Raw genomic sequence first — 16,991 nt, forward strand, 5'->3', positions numbered from 1 at the left:
ACCCAGCCGTTCAGAACAACCTGCATGCCAATACCCCCACATATCTCACATTTACACATAATAAGTGGGATGCAACAAAAGTTGTCCTCTTTGACTCCACAGAGCACCACTGTACTTCTTAAGAGCCTCATTTGCAAACCACATCACCCACAGTCAATTAGAATGGTAGAAAGTAGAACTTTAACTACTGTGAAAACCCCAAATCAAAGGTCGTAATCTGTACTCCATTCCAAGAACCTTAGGCCCATATTTATACTTTTTTAGCGCTGCATTTGCGTAATTTTATGACGCAAAAACGGTGCAAACTTGCAAAATACAATTGTATTTTGTAAGTTTACACAGTTTTTGCGCCAAAAAATGACGCAAATGCGGTGCTAAAAAAATATAAATATGGGCCTTAAAGTCACCAGGGACCCTCGATGTTGACAATTGTTGCAGTATACAAAAACATGTTACAGTACAGCATAAAAAACGATATCAGATAATACATAACGTAGCATATACATATGCAATACACATACTTAGTACGGTTGTTGACAGTCTACATTTGTATTCACAGTGTTTGGACAGCATTTCTCTTGTTGTTGCCGTTATTTCTGAACAATGATGTGATACATCTGTGTGATAAACATGCTCTACAAACAATTATCTATAACCTACATAAAAGGATATATGTCAGAATATTGTGTACAAAATATTGATGGTCAAAAATATCTCAGCTTGAATATCGACTACCAAATTATTCTGAAGGTAAGTAATATTGATATGATTTGCTTTGCGTAACTCCAAATCTATGTACCTTGAAATAATATATCATCCTTGACATTTGCAATTCGTCATCTTTAGCGATGCCCATGATTACAGGCAGCGTTTTTTTCTCCTCAATATTCAGAGAATACCTGGACCATGGTTCTTGATTTTATGGTTGTCCTCCATTGTGCTAGCGATCACAACCCTCTATTCTTGACCCCTGGCTGTAGAGACCCTTTAAATCTGAGACTGCACTGTCATCAAGATCTGACTGTGCTTAATAACAAGGGAGTGTTGTTAAAGTGGAATGAGATTAATTCTCTGAGATTTGACACAAGTGGTACATTGTAATGGCATGTACTTTTCAAATGTTTAGATGCTGGTGAGTATCTGGCAGCGGTTTTGAATTCATTTGAGGTGATTAGTCTGGGGTTAAAGAAATTGAAGTTGTGGCTTTTTGGCGCCCTGTGGAAAAACCATATAGATGGTTTGGTCATTCTTGTACTAAGGCACATGAGTTTCTTAAAACTGCATTACATGGACACCCTTGTAAACCAACGAAAGTCAAACTAAGCAGGGTGGAATACAAGAGGGCGCTTATTCTTAGGAAAACTGTGATTAGGGAGGCTACTTTGTGCAATAACTAAGAACTCTGGAAAGTGGTCAATGCTTCTTGTTTTTAAGCATTTGCCTTCGCTGTCTATCTCAACAGGTAATAGCTCCTGCTAAATAGGAGGGTCACTTTGAAAAGGTATACTGCTCAGGGGACTCTGACTTAGATTACTCTCTGATTTTTGTAAACGATATGTGGTGGCTTCTGTTTTCGAACTAGGTGAGGTCAGGTCCGCAATTATGAAAAGTGTGGTGGGAAAAACACCAGGCCCCAATGGAGCCCAGTAGACCTTTTTAAGGGTAATATAGACCTCTGGGCACCAATTGTCACAAATGTTATGAGTGCGGCAGCTAATTCCTAACCACCTTGGTCTTTGGAGAGATTTATGATTGTGCCATCTTTTAAAAAGGGCGATAAAGCAGATTCCGCTTGACATAGGCCTATTTCTCTTTTGGACTCACTGGTCAAGATGGTGGAGAGGGTCATTTTTTTCTAGACTTAAATCATGGACTCAAGATCACCATATTTTATCACAGGTACATTATGGTTTCAGTATTAGCTTGGGAACTTTGGACCTATGTATAAATCTTTACCTGCTCATTTCTAAGTACACCTTGGCAAAGTCCCGGTCAATCCATCTCACCTTCATGACTTTGTCTTCTGTTTTTGACAGGGTTAACTGAGGGAAGCTCTGGCATAAGATTTTGGATCTGGGGGTGATTCTTGAACTGTTCATTTTTTGGGCTCAATTACATTAGAAAATCACTGCTTGTGTAAGGTATTGTCCTTCTCGTGAGTGGTTGAATCAATTTGGGACCAGGAGGGGTGTCAGACAGGCTTGTGTTCTGGCTCCTTTAGTTATTTACCCTACATATTAACAATCTGGACTCTTATCTTAGTTCATTAGGTTTGTACACCCCCTGGTTTGACACCTACCTGGTCCCAATGCACCTTTGTGCCTAAGATGCCTTTCTTCTGGCAAGTTCAGCAAATGGGTTTAAAAAATGATTGGATTTATTTGTAAGACTTATGAAGGACTTCAATCAATCAATCAATCAATCAGTAGATTTATAGAGCACTTCTTGTTACTTATGAGAGTATCCAGACGCTGCTGACAGGGTCCCGTTGATTAGCTGAGTAGCCACGTCTTGCCATGCTTGTACCCTCTTCTCTGTCCTTCCGGATTGTATTGTGGGATTATGGTACCAAGCTGATGCTAACAACAATGCATTGCAGTACTCTATGTTGGGACAAAGTAGTAAATGTGGAATGATGTACAGACCATTATGAAGCTCTCTAAAGTAGGTAGAATGATAAGCAACGCAACAGCGCAAGAATGTACAGAACACTATGAAGTGCTCTAAATAAGCAGAACATTAGGCAGCGCTATGGTACATTGCATTACTCTATGGATATTGAGCAGCACTATAGTGACAAGTCATCTCTGATGAAACACTTCAAAAAGAAGCAGGGACGCTGCTGGATGCGCGATACACAGTGTGATAAACATTGACATAAAGGAGACCAAGTGGTAAAAAGCCTGCCTCATACATATGAAGAGAAAATGCATTGACATTGTTTTCTTTTGTTTGTAATATTTGTTTCTTAAATGATCACAGACTTTCTGTATGAGGCGAGACTTTGTGAGAACTGCCGTCTCACGATGCTAGTGAAATTACAGCAGCTGTCATGAAACACCACTTACTTTAAATATGCATTCGAGGCAGCAGCACCTGTCAGATTCGAAGTAGAGGGTCATCAAACCAATGCATTGAAAAAGGCACTGCAGTCATAGTTGAAATAAAATAAAGTCATTTCCAATGTGTGTTTGCTCAAAGTATATCTGTGCTGCCAAAATCACTTGTACTTTCTTTTGTCACGTCGGTCTCCATAAACAGAAAAAGGTGTTATGAATACCCCTCTCACCTCCCTTTCTCTCCTCCATTCATCATCCACTCAGGAAGCAGAAATCTGTCTTGTGTTATGTATCAAGGCTGTCACAGGGTTAAATTATTCCTCAGCTAGTCCTCCCTGCTAAATCAACAAGCTTGAAGACAGTGAAAAGGTTTGTTGCGCATTGAGAAAAAACTCCAAAGTATTTGAGAAAGTATCTAGATTTACAGTGACTATTTAATGTATGCTATGCAACAAAGCCCAACGGATCTTCAAGCAACACTTGTAGTGCATCTGTGTAGCCTCGGGTAATCTAATAATGAGCTTTGGATATTTGTCTTTCTAACTATTGTGCATCCCATTGGTGTTCCATTGTGTTGTAATGTGTGTGATGCATGTGTCCATTGCAGAGCTGTTTACTGGGAGTGTTGTTTGTGTTCCATGCCACATCCTTACATAAGTATATGGAATGTGTTGACAGTTCACGGCACGTGTGAAATGTGAGTGTATGAGTTGTATTTGTACATGTGATGTTGCAGTGTTGTTGGTGTTGCAATGTTGTGTACACTTCACTGTCCCTATGCCTGTGATAAGTAGACATGTGTTTTTGTGTAGTGTTGCAGAGCAGTGTGAGTGACCTGCCCAAAGGGGTGTTTTGTAACTGTGTATGTGTCCTTCTTTGTGTCTGCTTATGACGCAGGACACAATGACCAGTGTATTTGGTGCCTGTAGCGTGATCCCATATGATGTGGCTGACGGTGTGGTTCTAAAAATTCTGGACCCATGTAATTTACTTTGCCACAGCAGTACGATTTTAGTATCAAAAGACCGATAATGACTAGTACACCAAGCATGAGCATTTTCGCTCAATTCCAGCAGCGTTTTCACCTCGAAATCGCCATTTTCGTCCTGCACTCGTGGCTCCCATTTTATACACGGCAGCCATTTTAAAAGTTGCCCTCACATAGGCTTATAATACAGTCAGATTTGATTCCAAGGACACGTACACCTTGATTGACTTTTCTCTGAACTGGGCAAGCTGGAACCATTGCCTCAGGCCAAACCTGTTTGGTCAGTCCCTCTCCCAGTGGCCGAATCAGATAGCATCAAGGCACACCATGCCATAAAACCCTTATTATCGCTCACACACCCTGCCTAATCTTGCTCACACCTGCACCTGCTCTTTTCTTCTTCTTACTTTACGAGGGGGAGGTGCCTGTTTTTATTGGGGGTCCACACTTATCTGATGTAAAATACTAGGCCTTGCCGGGTAATTTATTATGGGTTGGATGACATGAAATATGAGGTTTCATCATGACACTGTTTTTTCCTTTGTAGTGAAAACATGTGAATGACCAACCAAAATGTCAAGAATGTTTGCCTGAAGCTTAAAAAACTGTATATAAGGAAACCTGACTTTGCACTGAAACACAGTCTCCTGAGAACATACAAACCGTGCTGTTGTACTTCTAGGACGCTTGTTACTTGGCTGCAGCCAATAAATTCGATCTTTGACTTCACCTAGAAGACTCTGAGTTTCTGTGGTCTGAATCAGGAAAGTACCCGAGGTCTTTGGGTGTACCCTGGCACCGCTGGGTTACCGGATCAGTACCGGTTCTGAAAAACCCAGTACCTCAGTTGGCGCCCAACGTGGGGCGATACCAGCGGTAACGGTCCAAGCCTGAGGTCCGTGGGGAGCTTCGTGTGAAAATTCTGGAGGAAGGCCGCCACTTCATCGACCCCTGCATGTCGACGTGGTCCGAAAGTCTTTGCTGCGAGGTTCCCCGCTTCCCGACGGCTACGAAGGACTGCTGCCCTGGCTATCGCCCTGATTTGGACCCTTGATGTTTGGTAGAGCGAAACGATAAGACGAGTCTTCTGGTGACATCATCGATATTTTCAGTTAAGTATAAGTGGAGCGTCTCCCAGTCCTTAGTTGGACACTTGGTTTGGTCCTTAAGTTGGACATTTGGTTTGGTATCCCTTTGGGATCACTTTGATTTGGAACTTGCAAGTACCAAAGCCGAAGGACTCGTGTATTCATGAGACTATCATAAACGATAATCCTTTGAAGTTTGAAGCTAGACTAGTGAGCGAAGATGCCTGGTCTTAGCAGACTTGGAAATTTGTTTTTTCTTGGTTGGAAAAAGGACTCCCGGTTGGAGGACTCATGTCCGGTTCCTCCGATTGGAACTCCAACCTATGAACTATATGTGAAGCACGGAGTAGGCCCCATCACGTTTAATAAAGTATGGGTCCGCTATTCTTGGAAATAATTGAGAAAAGTTTTCTTTTTTTTCTTGTAAATATGACTTACAACTAGGATCTGCAAATGGTTCTGTAAGTAAATTGCGACGGCGCTATTTATGAAAAATGGCTAAAGCGCGCTGTATTGTGTGTCCTGAGTGTTTTCTGTTTATATCTGAAATGAGCTCAATGTGTGTTTGTGGGTCTTCTTGATGTTTACAGTTTGTTAAGTAAAATGTTGGTTAATTAATATTAAGTAGAAACTTAGAAAAAATCCAGAAATGAACCATGTGATGTGCTAACATAGCTATATGTTGCTCTTTAATTTATAGAATGAGCAATTGTGCACATATACAAAACTGCCGTTAAATGCTTAATAAATTAGAAAACACATTCAATAGATATAAATAGGGCCCCAAAAAAACAAAATTATGCAAAAAACAAAAAATACAAAAATACATTTACAGCATTTTTCTTAGATGCATTGTATTAGATGTTCACAGGCAAACTTTTCAGCTGCAGTATATTTGATAGGAATGTTCAATTCAGCCAGCACTTTCCCAGTTAAACATGGGTGGAATTTTGCATAACCTTCCTTTTAAATGAAAGTGGCGCAAAAATGTGACGCACTTCAAGTTAGGCTTATGCGCTTAGGCTTGTGAGTTAATGTATCCCAAATACTAGGCAAGGGATGCAGCTTGCTTTTATATGTGGAATTATCACAAAAAAAAGAATAATAGTTTTTTTATTTTTTTTTAAAAAGAAAATTATTAATTATGGAAAAATTATTTAAAAAATAAGTGCCTTTCAAAATCGTTTTTTAATATTTATAAAGCTTAATACCTATACTATGACCTCCTAACATTAAAATTTAATTTAACTTATGTTGCACCGCTAAAATGACATTTGTATGTGCAATTTTCCCTTGGCGCAGGAGCAAACAAGCTCATTTCTATAAAGTATAAGTTAATATTTTCAATGGCTGACTCATGGATTGTGTAATAGACATTCTGGTAATGCATATTATGCAAGAACATTGTAGGATATTGATTTTTTAATGCCTAAAATATCAAAGTCGATTTTGGGCAAAAGCACTGTTTAAACTGCATTTTCTTTCATTCAGAGTACTTTTGAAAGTGTCTCAGGCTTCAGTAAATGCATACATTTAGGTTTGATATATATTTGCAGGTTGTGCCTTCTTATGATTCAATGAGTCAATGTGCCAGTACAAAGGCTTGTTTTAATATCAAGGTTGAAGGTTCTAACTTCAGCTGGGCCTACTGAGACGTTCATTCATTCGAGGTTGATGAAATATGTACCATTGCATGGGATTGCAACAAGCATTTATTCTAACAACTGGTATGTGTGTTATTAAGGTTTGTGAATTATTCACAGTAAATGTAGTTTAATAATCTGGAAATAGAGATAAAAAATTTTAGCGCCTAAAAAGGAAAAAATATTTTTTTTAAATAGAGTGAATTATTGCAGGTTAGAAGGAAAATAGGAAGGCCTACTGTCTTTGACAGATTCAGAGTGGCAGAAGCTAGGAGAGCTACAGAGGCTGGCTCAAGCTGCTGAGATGCTATCTTTAGTTTTCCCATAAACAATGGAGGAGGCTGTCATGTTGACACTTGTGACCTTTTAAATTAGGGCCTTGTCTCTGTGAAATGCAGAATGACCCTACAGGCCTCTAAAAGTGGGATTTCTGGTTTCTCCAGAAGAACATCAATACAATTAAAGAACTTAATTCCAAAGGGAAAATATAAAAAAAAGGGGTTTCTTCGAAAGTCCCAACATCATGTTAAATGCTCTGCAGAACTGATACATTTGTGTCTCCGCTCTAAAAAAATAAAATGATGCCTGCTAGTTGCTTTTACTTGACAGAAAACGAAGTGTTGCATTAAGTCTTAGACAGAAAATAAGATGCAGCCCTTTTCTAAAATTTTGAAGGCTACATGCCTTAATGAGAACGATTTGCCAATTAAGACTTATTTTTCACAGTGGAAATTGTAGGTGCCAAATTAATATGGAGTGTCAGTGTAACAATTTTTACTTTTAGAAAGGTAAAACTAAGGTGGCTTGATGTTGCGAAGTAACTGACAAGAGGGTAACAGTTAAGTAATGGAAATTTATTTTCATGTATTTGGTCCTATCATGAATTGTTCTTGCTGGTCCTGTATGTTAGAAGAGAAACAGTAAAGTTATATTTGACAGCAGATTTCCATTGCCTGGTGATCTACTGTCAAAAGGAGGGTAAGGATTTTAAACCTGACAAATTAAACAGGCCCAAATATTGGGTTTTGGGCTGCAGGTTTACAGTGCATAAAGTACATGACATGGTGTTGTGTGTCACCGCTTATTCACACATGCTATTGTTTTGTCTATGGTTTTTGTGCTTGATACACAGCAAGTATAGCTGATGGCTTGACGTTTTGTGCGTTTTTATTATTTTTTATTAGTTTTTTGCATGTTTGTTGCTGCTTTTGATACTATTACAAGCTCCCCTGTGTTGTGAGGGGATGGTCATGACGATGCCCATCGCTACGCAACAGTTGGTTGAACTTGTTCTGGTTACTAAATTTCACAGATAATGATATTTCATGCTGTGAACATAAAAGACAACACTTCACCAGTGCATGTCTATTTGGCTATAATGGTATTGAAGGAAAATAAAAAGAGATATACAGGATCAAAGTGTGTCACCTGCAGTTAGTCACGTTACTGCCCCTTCCCTTAAAGGAACAGGCAGCCCTACATTTATGTAGCCTTGATTGGACCTAAGGATGAAATTATAGATCTGTGACTCAAGGTGGCCTAATTTCTATATTACATTAGTTAATGATGTTCTGTTTCCTAAGTAGCATATGGCTTTTGTTCCTTAAAAGAAAACCAGTGTTGGACCTGGCTTTTTGACAGGGACATCCCCAAACTTTTTGCCTCCTTCCTCCTATTTTTTCTGACCTGTTGTTGTTGGCTTTTGACCTCTGGGCACTTTACCACTGCTAACCAGTGCTAAAGTGCATATGCTCTCTGTGTAAATTGTACTACTGATTGGTTTATCCATGATTGACTATTTAATTTACTTGTAAGTCCCTGGTAGAGGGCACTACATGTGCCTAGGGCAGGTAGATTAAATGCTACTAGTGGGCCTGCAGCACTGGTTGTGCCACCCACCTCAGTAGCCCCTTAACCTTGTCTCAGGCCTGCCACTGCAAGGCCTGTGTGTGCAGTTTCACTGCCACTTCGACTTGGCATTTAAAGGTACTTGCCAAGCCTAGAACTCCCCTTTTTCTATACATAAGTCGCCCAAATGTGTGCCCTAGGTAACCCCTAGAGCAGGGTGCTGTGTGGGTAAAAGGCAGGACATGTACTTGTGTGGTTATATGTCCTGGTAGTGTAAAACTCCTAAATTCGTTTTTACACTACTGTGAGGCCTGCTCCCTTCATAGGTTAACATTGGGGCTGCTCTCATACATTTTTGAAGTGGCAGCTGCTGATCTGAAAGGAGCAGGAAGGTCATATTTAGTATGGCCAGAATGGTAATATAAAATCCTGCTGACTGGTGAAGTCGGATTTAATATTACTATTCTAGAAATGCCACTTTTAGAAAGTGAGCATTTCTTTGCACTAAAATCTTGTTGTGCCCTTCAATCCACGTCTGGCTAGGTTTAGTTGACAGCTCCTTGTGCATTCAATCTGACACACCCCAAACACAGGATACTCAGCCTCACTTGCATACATCTGCATTTTGAATGGGTCTTCCTGGGCTGGGAGGGTGGAGGGCCTGCCCTCACACAAAGGACTGCCACACCCCCTACTGGGACTCTGGCAGACAGGATTGAGCTGAAAGGGGGCTTGGTGCATTTCTTAGAGACTCTTTGAAGTCACCCCCACTTCAAAGGCACAACTTAGTATAAAACAGGGCCTCTGCCCTACCTCATCAGACACTTGCTGGAGAAGAAACCTGAACCAGAAACTACATCCTGCCAAGAAGAACTGCCTGGCTGCTCAAAGGACTCACCTGTCTGCTTTCTACAAAGGACTGCTGCCTTGCTGTTGCCCTGCTGCCTTGCTGAACTCTTGTCTGGCTGTGAAAGTGCTCTCCAAGGGCTTGGATAGAGCTTGCCTCCTGTTCCTTGAAGTCTCAGGACCAAAAAGACTTCTCTCTTCCTCTTGGACGCTCCGTGCGCCGAACTTTTCGACGCACAGCTTGTTCCGCGGCAAGAAAAACGCCGCACACCGACGCTGATCAATGCGACGCCTTCGGGACGACCGAAACTTTGACGCATGGCCTCGCAAGGACAACGCCGCCCGACTTCCCGGGAGAAATCGACGCGACGCCTGCCGTGAGATCAAAACTTTGACGCACGGCCTCGCAAGGACAACGCCGCCCGACTCCGCAGGAGAAATCGACGCGACGCCTGCCGTGAGATCAAAACTTTGACGCACGGCCTCGCAAGGACAACGCCGCCTGACTCCGCAGGAGAAATCGACGCGACGCCTGCCGTGAGATCAAAACTTTGACGCGCAGCCCCGCAGAACGACGCGCAGCCAGAAAACAAGCAGGAAAATCCACGCACAGACCCGGGACATCTGGTAATCCCCGCGACCCACAGAAAGAGACTGTCCGCGCGCTGGAAAACGACGCCCGACTTCCCCGCGTGGAAAAATAACGACGCAAGTCCGTGTGTGCTGGGGAGAAATCGACGCACACACCCTTTTTCCACGCACCTCTTCCTTTGTGGCCCTCTGAGGAGATTTTCCACCAGAAACCAGGTACTTTGTGTTTGAAAGAGACTCTATTTACTTTCTAAAGACTTAAGACACTTTATATCACTTTTCAGTGATATCTTTACAAATTCATATTGCAACTTTGATCATTTTGACCTGAAGATACCCAGATAAATATTATATATTTTTCTAAACACTGTGTGGTGTATTTTTGTGGTGTTATGCTATGGTATTGTATGATTTATTGCACAAATGCTTTACACATTGCCTTCTAAGTTAAGCCTGACTGCTCGTGCCAAGCTACCGGAGGGTGAGCACAGGCTGATTTTGGATTGTGTGTGACTTACCCTGACTAGAGTGAGGGTTCTTGCTTGGACAGAGGGCAACCTGATGCCAACCAAAAACCCCATTTCTAACATTGGTGATCAGCGGTGAGGATAGGACTTGTGTTTGTGCAGTGACATACAGTAGCTAAGTATTTCACTACCTACCCACAGTTGAAGGTCAACTTGATTTTTCATCTTTTTTTTGGCTTTTGGTTCTCTGATGTCCTCCTGGATATACTATTGATATTTTGGACTTTGGATTTTGGTTTTTGCTAGTAAGATCTTATCAGAATGGGATTGCTTACCTACTCATTCTTTGTTCGTACTGACCACCTCACTAAGGCTGACCTAAGGAAGCTTTGCAGACAATGGGGCCTTCCTGTAGCAAGGAGATCTACTAAAGCGGAGATGCTACATGCCTACATAGTCTGGGGGGAGGAAAGATGGGCAGAGAGAGAGGCAGCAAGAAACCAAATGACTAAGTACCCCTCAGATGAGGAGGAGGACTACACACATGAGGAGGAAGACTACTCAGATGAGGAGGAAGACTACTCAGAGTTGGACAGTGACCCAGAAATAGATGAATGGCTCCGAGGTCAAAGGCGACAGGAGCAACAATTAGAGGAGTATCTTGCAGAGGTTGAGGCAAAAAGACTCTCAGCCCTGGAAGAAGAAAAGATTGCAGCTCAAGAGCTGAGCTGTAAAGAGCTGAAACTGGAGGCCGGAAGGGCTGAGTCCAGTTCAGATGGTGGCAGCAAAAATCTTGCATCTAGTACTGCTGAAGAAGGGCACAAGCCCAGAGATGTGGTGCCCAACTTAAAGAAGGGAGTTGACACACCCCAGGCGGTTCAAGGGTATGAGGTAGTTCCCGTTATGCACAGGGTCCCTGAGAAGGATTGGGGAACTGGCACAGGGAGTCATATTCCTACTGGGGGGAGGGACACTTTACTGACTCTAGCAGAGAGTGACAGAGAAAAGGGTTCCCCCCTGGTGGACGTCCTGGATATAGAGTGTAGAGACATCCCAGAAGAGTATGGGTTGAGTGTCAGGGACAGACAGATACTGTCTCACCAGTCTCAGGAGGGTGAAGTAGAGTGCTTTTCCAAGGTTGAGTTACTGGGTGGTTGGGTGAAGGGTACTGTGGTTAATACATGTGAAGGGCAGAGTGATGTAATTGCTGGAGAGCATATGTCTGGTCCTTATTTTCCAGAGCTACGCCAACACCAGGTGGAGTGTGAGTACTCTGACCACAGGGAACTTACAATGGAGGCAGACTTCTGGGTGAGTACCAGAGAGTCTGAAGAGGCATTTGGGGGTGCTCCTGAAGGGAGTGGTCTAGGTGGTTCCCAACCGAGTGTGGTGGGAAAGGATTGTAGTGTCCCAGGTAGGTCCCAGGTCCTAGCGGGTTCCATGAGGGAACACCAGGAAGGAAGCCTAGCCTGTACCGTAGGGCCACCTTTTGAGGGAAGCCCCGCAGTGTCAGAAGAACTTGGGGGGGTGACTGTAGCCAGCATCCCAACAGTTCTGGTGTCTGGCAGTACTCCTCCTAGTGAGGGGGTGCAGAAGTCCAGACATAGGGTTGAGAGGGGGTTGCAGACCCCAGTGGAGGACCTTGAGAGTCAGGGGACAGCTCTGAGAGCAGAGCCCCCCATGAATGACCCAGGTGAAACCGTTTCTGGTTTGGGGGAAACCCAGACTCTGCCGGATGGGCAGAGGTCGGGAGACCTGCGCCAACCAGACTCTTGTGTGGCCCTTGGGGACGGTGTGTCCCTGGTGGGGGGTGAGAGTGCCCCCCAGGAAGTCCTGGCATGCCAGGCAAAGATTCAACCTCAGGGTGATGACTCTGGGTTGGATACCCAGGTTCAGAGGTTAAACTCTGACCTGGTGGGAGGTAGATGTGCCACCCAAGAAGTCCTGCTGTGTCAGGCAATTGTCCAACCTCAGGGTGTTGACTCTAGGTTGGATGACCAGTTTCAGAGGTTAAACTCTGACCTGGTGGGGGGGAGGTGTGCCCCCCAGAAAGTCCTGGCGTGCCAGGCAATTGTCCAACCTCAGGGTGGTGACCCTGGGTTGGATGACCAGGTTCAGAGGTTAAACTCTGACCTGGTGGGGGGTAGGTGTGCCCCCCAGGAAGTCCTGGCGTGCCAGGCAATTGCCCAACCTCAGGGTGGTGACCCTGGGTTGGGGTACCAGGCTCAGAGGGTAAACTCTGACCTGGTGGGAGGTAGGTGTGCCTCCCTGGGAGTCCTGGCCTGCCAGGCAATGGTTCAACTTCAGGGTGGTGACTCTGGGTTGGCTAACCGGGTTCAGAGGTTAAACTCTGACCTGGTGGGGGGTAGGTGTGCCCCCCAGAAAGTCCTGGCGTGCCAGGCAATTGTTCAACCTCAGGGTGGTGACCCTGGGTTGGAGAACCAGGTTCAGAGGTTAACCTCTGACCTGGTGGGAGGTAGGCGTGCCTCCCAGAAAGTCCTGGTGTGCTAGGCAGTTGGCCAACCTCAGGGTGTTGACTCTGGGTTGGATGACCAGGTCCAGAGGTTAAACTCTGACCTGGTGGGGGGTAGGTGGGCCCCCCAGAAAGTCCTGGCGTGCAAGGCAATTGCCCAACCTCAGGGTGGTGACCCTGGGTTGGGGAACCAGGCTCAGAGGTTAAACTCTGACCTGGTGGGAGGTAGGTGTGCCTCCCAGAAAGTCCTGGCGTGCCAGGCAATTGTTCAACTTCAGGGTGGTGACTCTGAGTTGAATGGTCAGGTGCAGAGGTTAAGCTCTGACCTGGTGGGGGGTAGGTGTGCCTCCCAGAAAATCCTGGTTTGCCAGGCAGTGATCCAGTTTGAGGGTACAGACCCTGGGCTGGAAGACCAGGTTCAGGGTGTCCCCCCGGACCTGGAGGGAGGGGCTACTGATAACAGTGCCCCTACCATGTTGTCTTCTGAGGAGGCCACTCCTAGTTGGAGGGTGCTGGGCCCCAGAAGGGAGGGCAGGGGAGGGAAGCCTCACCCCGGGCCCTAGTCCAACCTGAAGGTACAGACCCCAGGTTGGAGGGCCAGTTGCAGGTTAACAGCCCTGCACTGGTGGAGGAATGGTACAGGGCGACTTCTGTAAGCACCCTGACCATGTTGGACTCTGGGGGTACCGCTCCAGGAGGGAGGGTACAGAGCCCCAGAGGGGAGGACCAGGTTCAGGCTGTCATCCCTGACCTGGTGGAAGGGAGAGTGGTTAAAGGGTGCCCAGCACCTGGGGCTACCACCCCCCACTCTCCACAGCCACAGTGGTTGGAGAGCTTTGAGAGGCCTGGGGTCTGGCTCTCATCCCTGACAGCTGTCAGTAATCACTGTGGCTTGCTGTCCGGGTGGACAGAGTTATCCCTGGGGAGGGGACAAGTGTCACACCCCGGGGGTAGAGTGGGCAACACCACTGTGTTGGTCATTGTGGTACTATCCTGCTCCTGGGATACATCTGTGAGCAAAGTAAGGTTAGGTGCTGCACAGATGGGATCCACAGGTAAGGAGAAAGGTTCCCCATGGGTTGGCTTAGTGCGCCCTGAGAGTATGGACAGAGGGATCCAATTGGAGTCAGGAAGGCGAAGAACTGGAGCATGCCCCTGCTGTTGTGGGCCTGGGTCCTTGTTCTGTCGCCTCAAACAGGGAAGTACATCAGGATAGTGATTGTTCTCCCCTAGCTTTAGGCTGGTAGGGGGTCATGTTGGACCTGGCTTTTTGACAGGGACATCCCCAAACTTTTTGCCTCCTTCCTCCTATTTTTTCTGACCTGTTGTTGTTGGCTTTTGACCTCTGGGCACTTTACCACTGCTAACCAGTGCTAAAGTGCATATGCTCTCTGTGTAAATTGTACTACTGATTGGTTTATCCATGATTGACTATTTAATTTACTTGTAAGTCCCTGGTAGAGGGCACTACATGTGCCTAGGGCAGGTAGATTAAATGCTACTAGTGGGCCTGCAGCACTGGTTGTGCCACCCACCTCAGTAGCCCCTTAACCTTGTCTCAGGCCTGCCACTGCAAGGCCTGTGTGTGCAGTTTCACTGCCACTTCGACTTGGCATTTAAAGGTACTTGCCAAGCCTAGAACTCCCCTTTTTCTATACATAAGTCGCCCGAATGTGTGCCCTAGGTAACCCCTAGTGCAGGGTGCTGTGTGGGTAAAAGGCAGGACATGTACTTGTGTGGTTATATGTCCTGGTAGTGTAAAACTCCTAAATTCGTTTTTACACTACTGTGAGGCCTGCTCCCTTCATAGGTTAACATTGGGGCTGCTCTCATACATTTTTGAAGTGGCAGCTGCTGATCTGAAAGGAGCAGGAAGGTCATATTTAGTATGGCCAGAATGGTAATATAAAATCCTGCTGACTGGTGAAGTCGGATTTAATATTACTATTCTAGAAATGCCACTTTTAGAAAGTGAGCATTTCTTTGCACTAAAATCTTGTTGTGCCCTTCAATCCACGTCTGGCTAGGTTTAGTTGACAGCTCCTTGTGCATTCACTCTGACACACCCCAAACACAGGATACTCAGCCTCACTTGCATACATCTGCATTTTGAATGGGTCTTCCTGGGCTGGGAGGGTGGAGGGCCTGCCCTCACACAAAGGACTGCCACACCCCCTACTGGGACTCTGGCAGACAGGATTGAGCTGAAAGGGGGCTTGGTGCATTTCTTAGAGACTCTTTGAAGTCACCCCCACTTCAAAGGCATAACTTAGTATAAAACAGGGCCTCTGCCCTACCTCATCAGATACTTGCTGGAGAAGAAACCTGAACCAGAAACTACATCCTGCCAAGAAGAACTGCCTGGCTGCTCAAATGACTCACCTGTCTGCTTTCTACAAAGGACTGCTGCCTTGCTGTTGCCCTGCTGCCTTGCTGAACTCTTGTCTGGCTGTGAAAGTGCTCTCCAAGGGCTTGGATAGAGCTTGCCTCCTGTTCCTTGAAGTCTCAGGACCAAAAAGACTTCTCTCTTCCTCTTGGACGCTCCGTGCGCCGAACTTTTCGACGCACAGCTTGTTCCGCGGCAAGAAAAACGCCGCACACCGACGCTGATCAATGCGATGCCTTCGGGACGACCGAAACTTTGACGCATGGCCTCGCAAGGACAACGCCGCCCGACTTCCCGGGAGAAATCGACGCAACGCCTGCCGTGAGATCAAAACTTTGACGCACGGCCTCGCAAGGACAACGCCGCCCGACTCCGCAGGAGAAATCGACGCGACGCCTGCCGTGAGATCGAAACTTCGACGCGCAGCCCCGCAGAACGACGCGCAGCCGGAAAACAAGCAGGAAAATCCACGCACAGACCCGGGACATCTGGTAATCCCCGCGACCCACAGAAAGAGACTGTCCGCGCGCTGGAAAACGACGCCCGACTTCCCCGCGTGGAAAAATAACGACGCAAGTCCGTGTGTGCTGGGGAGAAATCGACGCACACACCCTTTTTCCACGCACCTCTTCCTTTGTGGCCCTCTGAGGAGATTTTCCACCAGAAACCAGGTACTTTTTGTTTGAAAGAGACTCTATTTACTTTCTAAAGACTTAAGACACTTTATATCACTTTTCAGTGATATCTTTACAAATTCATATTGCAACTTTGATCGTTTTGACCTGAAGATACCCAGATAAATATTATATATTTTTCTAAACACTGTGTGGTGTATTTTTGTGGTGTTATGCTATGGTGTTGTATGATTTATTGCACAAATGCTTTACACATTGCCTTCTAAGTTAAGCCTGACTGCTCGTGCCAAGCTACCGGAGGGTGAGCACAGGCTGATTTTGGATTGTGTGTGACTTACCCTGACTAGAGTGAGGGTTCTTGCTTGGACAGAGGGCAACCTGATGCCAACCAAAAACCCCATTTCTAACAACCAGGTTTTCATTTTTTCCTGAAGAAGGAACTGAAACATTAGCTAGGAGCACCGTATATGGTGTAGTCGCCAACGGTAGAGTTAAAATTTGTGTAACTTTGGCCTTTGTGTATCACCCGTACTCTCGGTGTTGTGTCACATGCTTGACTATCACCCAAATAATTTTTTTTGTTCTTCCTATAGATTTTTTATTTTGTTACTTCCCCTGACCAATGTCGCATCATGCTTAGTTATTGAGATTTTAACTATGTCCTAGTCCCATTTCTCTTTTTCAAATTCCTTTCACCAGTCAGCCCTTTTATTATTATTGATGTATTGTTCAGGTTCACATTTCCAGACTGCAGTGATGTACCAGGGACCCCCATGTTATGTATAATTCCCTTTGGTATAACCAGACTGGTTTTCAAGAATTTGCCTTAGGCCTGCTTCAATGTTTTCCAGCCTGACTGTCAGGGTAGCGATAGACTGGTTAACTGACTCAATATTATAGTAAGACAAGTTTTCCATTTCAATAGGAGATATCTTATGTTTACCTTTTTGAACATGACGAATTTTCA

The sequence above is a fragment of the Pleurodeles waltl genome, chromosome 4_1 (assembly GCF_031143425.1).
Source record: "Pleurodeles waltl isolate 20211129_DDA chromosome 4_1, aPleWal1.hap1.20221129, whole genome shotgun sequence".
NCBI lineage: Eukaryota > Metazoa > Chordata > Amphibia > Caudata > Salamandridae > Pleurodeles > Pleurodeles waltl.